Source organism: Cucumis melo, chromosome 10 (genome assembly GCF_025177605.1).
Source record: "Cucumis melo cultivar AY chromosome 10, USDA_Cmelo_AY_1.0, whole genome shotgun sequence".
Classification (NCBI taxonomy): Eukaryota; Viridiplantae; Streptophyta; class Magnoliopsida; order Cucurbitales; family Cucurbitaceae; genus Cucumis; species Cucumis melo.
The window spans coordinates 18,069,703-18,082,495 of record NC_066866.1 but is presented as its reverse complement, the minus strand read 5'-3'; the positions used below and the strand labels follow the sequence as shown (position 1 = coordinate 18,082,495).

General features: G+C 34.3%; 1 long non-coding RNA gene across 1 annotated transcript; it reads left to right on the top strand.

Moving 5' to 3' along the window:
* Positions 1-5,066: 5,066 nt before the first annotated feature.
* LOC127151196 (uncharacterized) lies at positions 5,067-5,401 on the top strand. Its single transcript, XR_007823918.1, has 3 exons — positions 5,067-5,113; positions 5,219-5,290; positions 5,370-5,401. It is a non-coding gene; the product is annotated as an uncharacterized LOC127151196 (long non-coding RNA).
* Positions 5,402-12,793: the final 7,392 nt, after the last annotated feature.

The window sequence follows — 12,793 nt, the reverse complement described above, 5'->3', positions numbered from 1 at the left end:
GCATAAGCATAAACATTAAGTACATGCTAAACAAAAATTACCTTCTTAATAAGTTTACCAATAAACTTTTCAAATTAAGCGCCCAAATTTCATACAACCAAGGTTTTTAATAAAAAGACCCATAAGGAATGCAAAAGATTAAAAAAAAAACACTGACTACATAAGCATAGACATAAGCATAGTATATAAATGTTGCAAATGTAAGTTTCGATTCAATCTTTACAGACCAAGCAATGTTCTAGATCTAGTTTGCATCAAGTTGAAACTTAGCATAAACTTACCATTGGCCCCCTTCTCCAAAGTAATTACAAAACAACACGATTCCTATAACATATGTCTAAGCGTATTAAACAAAATAGCTTTTTAATGACTACCATAACTGCAGAATAGTCAACACAACAAATTATCAAGTTCCTAAGTAAATGTCAACATGATTCCTAAAACATACGTCTAAGCGGATCGTACAAAATAGCTTTTCATTGGCTACCACTGCAGGATAGTCAAAGCAACATTCCTAAGTACATGTTAACATGATTCCTAAAACAAAATAGTTAAGTTACGTTACAAAACACAAAACACACTTACCTCTTTCTTTTACTAAATCCCCACCCCATATCTTGATTACTCTCCCCAGAGGCTTCTTCTTTCTTGCAAGTTTGGAAGTCCTAATAATGAATAGCAAACTCCGTAAGTTATACAATTATTATTTCATATGCAACATATTAATTCATTATTTGATCCCTAATGGAGTTCATGATAAATTAAGTTAACATCATTCTCAAAGTTATTCCAAGAACAAAAGTTGCAACCAATGTTTTGAGAAAAAAACAAACAATGTAATAAATAACAAACAATCTAAAAATTTACATCAAAAAGTGACTACAAAAATCCAAATAATATATAAAATACAGTTGCAAAATAAGTAAGTTTCAAAACTTTATTACCATGAGGATTGTGAAATGTTGCTATCAAAGATCTCTTGTAGTTCCTCTTCTATCAAATTCAACCCAAAAAATCAAGTAGACAATATATTGATCCAAATAATCCTTGTTTTTCACTGGAAACCATAGCACAAGAAAACATCATCATTGACATACAACACATAAGCAAATCTTTAATGGCTTAAATTGATAAGTCCTAGTTTTGTATCTTATCCTCTTATAGTTTTTAATTTAGTCTATCACTATTCGTAAATGTTAAAATTAGATGATAATCAAACTTACATAGCATGATACTTCATAGATTGGCAGAAGTTTAAAAAAGTAAAAAAAGTCGTCCAAGTAAGGAAAAATGAAAACTTTTTACTAATTGGAAAATGTAATATACTAGTTGCAAGCCAAGAGCCAAGAAAAAGGGTAAGGAACTCACCAATTTAACTTGCAAAAAAAAAAAGATTTACTATTACTTTCTACAGTAGCTTGGTGGCAAGTTAGGATGTCGGGCCCAAGGGAATGATTGCTAATAAAAATTCTTGAAACTAAAGCTCGAAAGGAAAGTAGTTAGTAGAAAAAGAAAAACAAAAGAATATGTAGGGAATATCAAGAGAATCTGTAACAAACAAGAATCAAAACAAGTTGTTTTTTACATACCAATTTAATTCACGAACAAAAAGTAGAAAAAAAAACTCTCAAACAAATTGAATACCCATTGCCCTGTTACCTTAGGAGATTACCTTTCCAAAAGATCAAAAAAAATTGATGGAGTTTTTGGGAGAAAAATGGCAGAATGGAGAGGGAAGAGTAAACAAGATTGCTAGAGTTTTTTGGAATATCAAGAGGATATGTAACAAGAATCAAAACAAGTTGTTTTTAGATGCAAATTTAATTCACAAACAAAAATTAGAAATAAATGAAAGAAACTCTCCAAGAAATTAAATATCCATTGCCCTCTTACCTCTTTCGCGACACGAAGCGATCGACATCCTCGTTTATTTAATCTTAATAAATAGTAGATTCGGAGTCGCCACCAACCATATTAAGGTGTGATTGGTCACAAAAAAAAACATTGGTCTACTTAAATTCAGATTCAAGGTTCAGAAGTCAATCGTGTGTAGAGAAGGTGTTAGCACCCTACAACACCCATAAAAATGGTTACCAAAATTTATCTTTTAAACTAAATTAAGATTCACAAAACAAAGTTTTTTATTTGGTTTTTTTTAAATATCCCATGGTAATCAATTTACATATAAGGAAAAAAGCTAAGCATGAAATGATAATTATATGGGTGGCATGAGAACAATTGGAAAAATAGAATTTATTCTTTTTGTTTCAAAAGATTTTTTTTATTCACCTCAAGAATACCAAAATATCGAACTTTGATATTTTGATCTCCATCATAGGCATTTAATGAGAAATTTCATATATCTAAAGAATTAATAAATTCCAAAGAAAACACTACTCAATCCCATTTTAAAATATAAAATTGTTGATATATTTTGTTTATAAACAATTTATGAACGAAACATTTCAAAATCAGAAATTTCATGTATTTATGAAATTTAAATCATAAAATCTATAAATGAACATTAATTTCTTTCCTGTTTCAAACTTTTATATCCATACGGCAAAAAAAATGAATTTTTTCATACATTTTGCAATTATAGAAATTGAAAAATAAATAATAATAATAGCAAAACAATGTGAAATATGACAAATGCAGGTTGGCATATAAAACAATTGATAAATGATTTGTCAAATAATACAGCAACAATACAATTGACAAATAATACAGGTTGGAAATAATATACAAGTTGGGAAATAATATACAGATTGAGAAAAATATATTTGAAATAATATAAAATAATATATACGTTGAGAAATAATATATGTTTGGAAAATAAATACAAAATGTAATATGCCGATCGTGAAATAAATATCAAACCTAACAAACTATTCTGTCTTTCACAAGTCTAATCAATTAATTTGAAACATGCAACATATTTAATAAACAGTAAACAAAAAAATTAATAACAGCTAAATTAAACTCTAAATCTAATAAATTCAAATTAAACCATAAATCTAACAAACTTAAATCAAATTTAAATTAAATCCTAAATCTAACAAATTTAAACCAAATTTAAATCAATTGGCTTAAACCTAAAAATTTTAAAAAAGAAGCAGAATAAACTCAAATTACCTAAATTTGAAGCAATGATAAATTCAATTGGCTTAAATCTAATAAAATTAAAGCAAAAGTAAACTCAAATGACCAAAATCTAACACATTTGAACACATTGAAATCAATTGGCCTAAATCTGCTAAATTTGATGCAACAATAAATTCAATTGGCTTTAACCTAATAAAATTAAAGTAGAGTAAACTTAAATGACCTAAATATAACAAATTTGAAGCACATTGAAATTAATTGGTGTTAAATTTGAAACAACAATAAAAGCACAATAAACCCAAGTGGCCTAACCCTAACCCATAACAAAATTAAAGTCACCATAAAATCAATTAATCAAATTCCAACAAAAACAAATTTGAAAAAGTACACCGTTCACAGTCTCAAAAGCAAGGGAAAGAAAGGAAATTAAAAAAAAAGTTACATTTGAAGACCAATTTGACAGAATAGTTTCCTTAGCTTTTTTTCAACACTTCCAATTGATCTCAATCTAACATATCCTCTAAAAAAATCCTCTGTTTTTATAGGGCAATGAGGGCAGGATCGTGTTTTGAGAGTGAAGAAGATGGAAGAGTCGTGAAGAGGGAGAGGGAAAAAATCGTGGGAGAGAAAATTGAGGGAGAAGACTGATATTCTTTTTTTAAAAAAAAAAAAAAGTTAAATTCAAATCCAACTTTCAAAATAAAATAAATATAAAGTAAAGGAATAAAATAAAAAAGTAAATAAAAATAAAAAATAAAAATAAATAAAGGATAAAATGTTGTGTAACGTTCCGAAATTTTTAAGGTAAAATTTTTCTCGTTTTATTTAAAGTGCAAATTGATATAATAATGATATAATATTGATGTTATTATTATTATTAATATTTATTTTAATTGTTATAATATTAACATTATAAATATTATAGAAATATTGATATTTCTAAAACAATAAAATAAATTATTATTTATTTAATATTAATATTATAAATATATTATTATTATTACTTTATTATTATTATTATTATTTATATTTTTATATATATATTATTATTTAATTTAAATTATTAATATTATATATTTATTAAGATTTATATATATATATATATAATAAATTTTTTAAAAAATCAAAACCCTAATGCGCGCACGCCCCTCCCCCTCCGTTTCGCGTTCTCCCGCAGCCGCCGCCATCCATTTCTTCTTCCTCCCCGACGCCGCGCCCCACCGTCTCTCGTCCGCCTCCGTTTTTCTCTTTCTCTTCCATCTCCGTTTTTCTCTTCATCTCCGTCCCCATCTCCGTCGTCGTCTCCGTCTTCATCCGTGGGGTAGCCGCCAGCCACCGACGTTCGCCGCGGCCTCCATCCAATCCCGACTCGCTTCCAACCGTCGGCAGCCTCTCCGTTCTCATCTCTTGTTTCCGACGCCGGCAGAACACAGAGGGGAGCGCCGTCGCCGCCATCACCGTGTTGAAGTTGTCCGTCGTCGCGCGCAGCCAAGGTGGTCGTGAAACCAGACCCAAGCCACGGATCCGATTCGAGCAACCCGACCCGAGCCACGGATCCGATTCGAGTGAGCCGAGCCGAGCGAGCCGAGCGAGCCGAGCAAGCCGCGAGCCGAGTGAGCCGAGCCGCCAGCCGAACCAAGCCGAGCCGCGAGCCGAGTGAGCCGAGCCGTGAGCCGAACCAAGCCGAGCCGCGAGCCGAGTGAGCCGAGCCGCCAGCCGAACCAAGCCGAGCCACGAGCCGAGTGAGCCGAGCCGCGAGCCGAACCAAGCCGAGCCGTGAGCCGAGCCACGAGCCGAACCAAGCCGAGCCGTGAGCCGAGTGAGCCGAGCCGCGAGCCGAACCAAGCCGAGCCGTGAGCCGAGCCACGAGCCGAACCAAGCCGAGCCGCAAGCCGAGTGAGCCGAGCCGCGAGCCGAACCAAGCCGAGCCGAGCCGAGCCGAGCCGAGCCGAGCTAAGCCGAGCCGAGCCGAGCCACCTAAGCCTTCTTTCCTCCACTTCGGTTCACGGTGAGTCTTCGGTAAGGATTGTTTTGATGAATTCCCTAATGTTACCTTGTCCGATTCGAGTTTGAATGTTGGATTAAGATGTGGCCCTACTTTTCTCCCTTGAAGGTAGTACAGAGTTGACGCTTAAGTTCTCGGGTTCCGCGGCAGGCCTGGTTGGAGATAGTTTCCTTTCCTTGGGTAAGTCAACGGTTAGCGCTTCTGACCTTTTAAAACAACTGCTACTAAAGTCATCAACTAAAACCTCGTGTTTCGTTAGGTGGATCTGTTGAGCGTAGATTTCGATCGAGGGGCATAACCGAGTTTCAGGTAAGGGTTTTCCTACTACTGGACCCCGAGTCCAGACTAAAGCCGTAGTAATCCACAGGGGATTACACGTTAGTGACTGTACTGAATATCTGTATGCGTGTTGACTGTTAAGTACTGATATTATATTTTTGTCTGATGAAAATATACTGTGACTGCTATCTGTGGATTGAAATTATATGTTGATGGACCTTAAAGTTACGGTTTAGTATGTACTAAACACTGGTCTGGATGTGGTTCATGGAGTTTGGACGGGGAAGGACAGTGAGTCCGGTTTTGGTTGGTTAGTCGATTGGCCCTAGGGTTTCCCTATTGGTGTGCGAATCGGTAATGCATAAAGCAACTGTGGGTGTAGATGTTTAATCCTATACTATCTGACTGACAAAGCCTATGGCGGGGCTGTAATATGAATGCCGTTGAGATGTGACTGATGTAGACAGTTTGGTAAGGGCTGAGGGGTAACGGTTAGCTTCATCTATGGGGTAGTGTGCCTTACGGATACGTGCATCCTTCGGGAGCACTAGACTGATACGTGCATCCTTCGGGAGCACCAGACTGATACGTGCATCCTTCGGGAGCACTAGACTGATACGTGCATCCTTCGGGAGCACTAGACTGATACGTGCATCCTTCGGGAGCACTAGACTGATATGTGCATCCTTCGGGAGCACTAGACTGATATGTGCATCCTTCGGGAGCACTAGACTGATATGTGCGTTCTACGGAACCACTAGACTGTTATGTAGGGTACCCCCGAATAGGAAGTTAACTGTTGTTCCCTAACGGGCCCAGTAGTGGGTCCCTTACTGGGTATGTTTATACTCACCCTTTCTCTTCTTTAACTTTTCAGGTAGGGGTACAGCAAGGGGCAGACCGACGAGAGGCAGGAAGGATGCGTGAAGGCCATATGGACGCGTCTGATTTTCTTTCGCTTCCGCTATGTATTTTGTCAGAATATTTTGACTGTGATTTTGGACTGGTGACTTGACATTTTATTTTGTGATTTTTTTGAATTATTTAAAATAGGGCCCGAAACTGTCTTTTGTAAGGTTTATAACGTTTTAATGAATCGTATCTGGTCCGTTTTAAATTTCATGTTGAATGGTCGAGTTTTGGTATTTGGTAGTGACCTCAGCTTAGTCCGGAAAAGTTGGGTCGTTACATGTTGTATCTAATACCTCTTTGAAGATTACCTCCTCACTGGATCAAAAAAGATTGCCGAAGTTTTGGGGAGAAAAATGGCATAATGGAGAGGGAAGAGTTTCGCCAAAATGAAATTTAGAGAGAATTTTAGTAAAAATTGGAGTTGGATTGATGAATTTAGAAAGGGAAGTGGTTAGTAGAAAAAATAAAACATAAAAGAATATGTAGGAAATATTAAGATAATTTGTAACAAGAATTAAAACAAGTTGTTTTTACATGCAAATTTAATTTACAAACAAAAAGTAGAAATAAAGGGAAGAAACTCTCAAATAAATTGATTACCCATTGCCCTTTTACCTTTTAAAAGATTACCCTTCCATTAAATCAAAAAAAAATTACTTGAGTTTATTCTTACGACGCAAAATTTATGTCAAGAAAAATTAAATAACGATGCAAAAACAGTGTCATTAAAAATTCCGCATTTGTTATTTTTAACGACACATATTTTGATTATTAGTGTCATTAAAACCCAAATTTGTACTAATGAGATGATTTTAGATTCATGTCTACTGATCGTGCCATTCCTAAAGAGATTGTGCATAAGGCTCGTACAAATCTTGGAGTTAATATAAGTTACCAGAAAGCTTGGAGGGCAAAAGAACATATGGTAAAGATATTACATGGTTACATAGTTGAATCGTATGCATTGATTCCAAGATTCTTTAATAAATTGGTTGAATCTAACCCAGGTATGATCAGTTTTTCTATCAAATTTAAATTAATTTGCAGATAGATGTGGATAGACTAATATCATAGTCTATTTAGATACACCAATATTAGCATCTTTCATATTCTTTATGTTATTTTTTATTTGGGATGATAGAAATGTGTTTTTAATTATTATAGGTACATGCACTGCTTTAGAAATGGATGATAGTGGTCATTTCAAGTTTTGCTTTATGGCTTTTGGTGCATCAATTGAGGGGTGGAAACATTGTAAACCTATTATTTATGTTGATGGGATATTTTTGAAATGTAAGTTTGGTGGCATCCTATTAACAGCCTCATCACAAGATGGTAACAATCAAATCTTCTCTTTTGCTTTTGCTATTGTAGATTATGAAAATGATGTATCATGGACAGAGTTTTTTGAGAAGATACGAGGTAGTTTTTCAGAGCGGGCTAATTTAGTCATTGTTTCTGATAGGCATCTTAGCATCCGCAAAGAAGTTTTAAGAGTGTTTCCTGATGTTGAGTATTGTGTGTGCACAAAACATCTTTTAAGCAACTTGAAACTTCATTTTAAGGATCCACTACTTGATAAGTATTTCTTTAGTTGTGCTTATACCTATACTGTATTTAAGTACCAAATGAGATGCATGGAGTCTGTTTGTTCAAATATTAAAGATTATCTTAATAGTGTTGGTTTTGAGAAGTGGTCTCGGACATATTCACGTAGACGAAGGTATAGAATGATGACATCAAATTGTGCAGAAAGTGTAAATTCAGTGTTTAAAGATCTTAGAGAACTACCTGTTGCAACGATGCTTTGTTCCATTAAGGATGTATTGTAAAAGTGGTTTTATGAACGAAGTAAAACTGCTTCTACAATGAAGAGTCATTTGACTTCTTGGGCTGATAACGTTCTGCGTTTAGAACATGAAAAGTCGAGAAGATTATTGGTAAGATTTTTTTTATCTCGAACAGTTAGAGATAGATTGCTATCTTTGTCTATCCAATAAATAAAGATAGCAATTTATCTGTTCATGTCTCAGGTAGGTACTGATAGATTGATATCTATATATATCTGATGTATATAGAGATTGAAATCTATTTCTTCTTATTTTATTAATTGTCCTTATTTGTGTTATGTATTAGGCTGATCCAATAAGACAATTGAATACCGAGTAACGGATGGAAATCAACAGTTTATTGTGAAGTTAAACGTGGGATGTTGTAGTTGTCGAGTATGGGATGTTGAAGAAATTTCTTGTGCACATGCTCTTGCTGTTTTACGAATGCTTAATTTAAATATCTATTCTTATGTATCTGAGTTTTTATTATAGAGAAACACTATCAGCAACATACAATGATTGTATTCAACCTGTTGGATCTTATTTTGATTGGAGAGTTATAGATTTTGTCATTAAAATATTACCTCCAGTCTTTAAACGGCGGGCTGGAAGACCAAGAAAACAAAGAATTCAATATGTTGGCGAATTTAGTAGTTCAACCAGATGTTCCAATTGTAATCGTAAGTAGGACTTGTAAGCAACGCAATGTTTGAATAATTAATGAAAATGTGTACTCTCTATCTTTCATTATTATGTATACACGTTTGATATTAAATTTGATGGAGAGTTGATATCCTTTAGACATTAGGTATATAAACGATCGCTTAATATTGTTAATGTGTATTAAGAAGATCGTTTAAACTTTACTAAACGACCGCTTAAAGATATGTGCACGATCTTTTACATTAGTGTGATACATATAAACGATCGCTTAATGTTGACATGCACGTTTAGGAAATCGCTTAATATTCTTTTAGATATTAGTGTGGTTTATAAACGATCGCTTAATATTTTTTATGTGTATTATGAAGATTGTTTAGACTTTACTAAACGGTTGCTTAAAGATATATCCACAATCTTTTACATTAGTGTGATACATATAAACGATCGCTTAATATTCTATATCTGCACGCTTAGGAAATTGTTTAATATTCTTTTCGATATTAATGTGGTTTATAAACGAGCGCTTAATATTTTTTATGTGTATTAAGTTGATCGTTTAGATTTTACTAAAAGATCGCTTAAAGATATATCCACGATCTTTTAAATTAGTGTGAAACATATAAACGGTCGCTTAATACTCTTCACATGTACGTTTAAGAAATTACTTAATATTCTTTTAGATATTAGTATGGTTTATATAAACAATCGCTTAATATTTTTTATGTGTATTAAGAAGATTTTTTAGACTTTACTAAACGATCGTTTAAAGATATATCCACGATGAACATTTCTCTACACGAATGTTTTTATATCTTTATTCAATTGTTTTGTGATATCTATCTAAACGAATACAAGCATTTAGTTAAAAGTACAAGAACCAAATGTATATTTATTTACCAAAAGTATTTATTTGCCCAAAGTTCCAGTACATACTCTTGTCTAAACAGTTTCATATTTTCCACAGATAGACAATCATGGTTAGCATTTGTTACAAGGCATTCAATAAATTTTGAACAAAAAATGCCACAATCTAATGAACGCCCTTTTCGTAATGTGGTATTTGATCTGACTACTAGCCAAGGGCTATATTTGAAACATTTTGAATGGAGATTCATTCCAATTGTAATTGCGAGTGAGGGGATGCATCGTGCAGATATTTCAAGAGCTTCATCAACAAGTTTTTTCTCAACATATTTTGGCATTGAGTCGAACATGTAGATCTTGCATGTCCTCATATCAGCTGCAATACCCAACCAATGTTCTCTTATGTTGATGCAGCCAATCACGTAGTTGACATCTCCCCACCCTTGTTTATCTTGGAAATCACCAAGAGCTGTATTAAAATAGTATTCCAAATTTGATTCTGTCCATAGATTTAAGTGTATTGTTGTGTCTGTCCATTCAACTTTTTTATTGTCTGCTGTCAGCACATGAGTATCAAAAAGTCATTGCAAAACTATGTAGTGTGGTTTATTGATTTCAGTCTTGAAGAACAAGTAAAAAAATTTAGTCAAAACATAATTATACGATATAACTTCTATAGAAAAAAAATTAAAGAATTTCAACTTACTATAAACGCAAAATCTATTACTTTAAAAGTATACTTGCAAAGTTGCTTGATATGCAACATTTTTTTTGCAAGTGGGATAATAGCAAATCTATGGTCTATAAAAAAAATAAACGATCATTTAGTGAATAGAAACGATAGTTTAAGTGATCGTTTAGCAAATACAAGTGATCGTTTACAACATTCTTTTCCTTGCTAAGCGATCATGTGATATATATAAACGATCGTTTAGTGAATAGAAGCGATAGTTTAAGCAATCGTTTAGCAAATACAAGTGATCGTTTAAAACATTCTTTTCCTTACTAAGTGATCGTGTAATATATTTTTGGAAAGAGTACTTGCATCTCCTAGTATCACTACAAGAAAATAGAGCATTCCCGACGCAGAAAAGGACGTCGGCATAAAGAACATCGGGAATAAGGGCTTTCCTGACGTTGTCAACAACGCGTCGGGAGATGCGTCGAGAAAACACTCTTTTCCGACGCATCACGAAGGCGTCGGCAAGTATAAGTCAGGAAAAGGATAAATTAATTTTAAAAACGAACTATTCCCGACGTCGTGAACAGTGCGTTGGGAGCGGCATCGGGAATAGGGGTTTTTTTCGACGCAACATCAAACGTCGGGAAAAACGTTTAATGATCGTCAGGAATTCCCCTTTTCCCGATGCTTTTTGGGGGATTTCCCAACGCCACATCACTGTGTCGGGAAATCCCCTTTTAAATCGTTTCAGTTTTGTAATTTATAGAACCGAAACCGAGAGGGGAAAAGAGAGGAGAAGCCGAGAGCGTCGTCGCTATTTTTGTCGCCCTTCTGCCGCTGTTCCGCTGCCATCTGTCGCACCCTCCCTCGCCGCCGTCTGCCACTTTAGATAAGTGGAAAATGAAAATTTATTTAGTTTAAATTTATGTTTTAGGGTTTTTTTAATGAAAATTATTTTAGGATTTTCTTTTGGAATAGATTTTTGTTTGTTAAATGTATTTTTGTATAGAGTGTGTGTAATTTGTGGTTGAATTGAAATTTGAATGGTTTAGGGTTTAGGGTTATTTAGAAAATTGAATTGAGGGGGGATTTTATAGTTAAATGAAAATTGAATGGAGGTTGAATTGGGGGAGGGGGTTTATTGTTAAATTGAAAATTGAAATTGGAGGGGGGGGGGGGGTTAATAGTTAAATTGAATTGGGGGGGAGATGTATAGTTAAATTTAAAATTGATATGGGGGGGGTGGAGGGGATTTATAGTTGAATTAAAAATTAAAATTGGAGGTGAGGGGGGATTAATAGTTAAATTGAATTGGGAATGTAATATGTGTGTTAAGATTTGTTTTGGCTATCCTGCAGTTATGGTAGCCTATATGTGTTGAATATTTTTATTGTTGATTTGAGATGACTATCCTGCAGTTATGGTAGCTTTTTTGTTTTGAATTTCTTTATGTTTGGGATGGCTATCCTGCAGTTATGGTAGCCTCTATAGTTTGAAGTTAGTTATTGAAAAATAGTGAAAATTCAAGGGAGTAAGTTATGAATGTGAGAGAGTGAGAGACATATGTTTCTAATCAAACCTATTTATGTTTTAGGGACTTAAACGATGGATAAGGGTTGGATGAAACTTAGAAATAAGTTATCCTTGTGTATAGACATGGAGTGACCCAATTTTTATAATTTGCCAAATGTCACGTTGATGCTTACGGACGATTAAGGTGTCCATGCAAGAGATGTTTGAATTTAAATTAGAGCTCATTAACGGGTGTGGAACGACATCTGTTGACTATTGGAATATCCCCCTACTACACAGAATGGGTGTATCATGGAGAGACATTAAGCTATAGAGGTACAGAAAACTTTGAGGAAGGAACTAGTAGTAATCCTTTTAATGAAGGAACTAGTAGTACACAATTTAATGAAGAAGGTGATATCTTTGGTATGTTAAATGATTTACAAGCCCCTATTGAACATGAAGAGGAAATAGAGGAATTTCGTTTGGAAGATGAAATGCTGATGAATGTTGGGGTAAATATAGATGAAGATACAACAAATAATATATTTTAGGACTTATTGAATCAAGCACGTAATGAGTTGTACCCCAGTTGTTCTGAATTTTCGTCGTTGAATTTTTTGGTTAAGTTGATGCATGTGAAAGTTCTAAATGGTTGGAGTAACAAGTCGTTCGACATGTTAGAACTCTTACGAGCAGCGTTTCCAATGTGTAATAGTACTATTCCTAGTTCATTTTATGAAGCAAAATGAAAACTTCGTGACTTGGGCTTAGGATACGAGACTATTCACGCGTGCAAGTATGACTATGTATTGTATTAGAAAGAGTTTGCTGATTTGCAACATTGTCCTACATGTGGCGTGGCTAGGTACAAGGTTAATCATAATAGAGGGAAAAAAAATTCGCATAAGGTATTGTGCCACTTTCCTTTGGTACCTA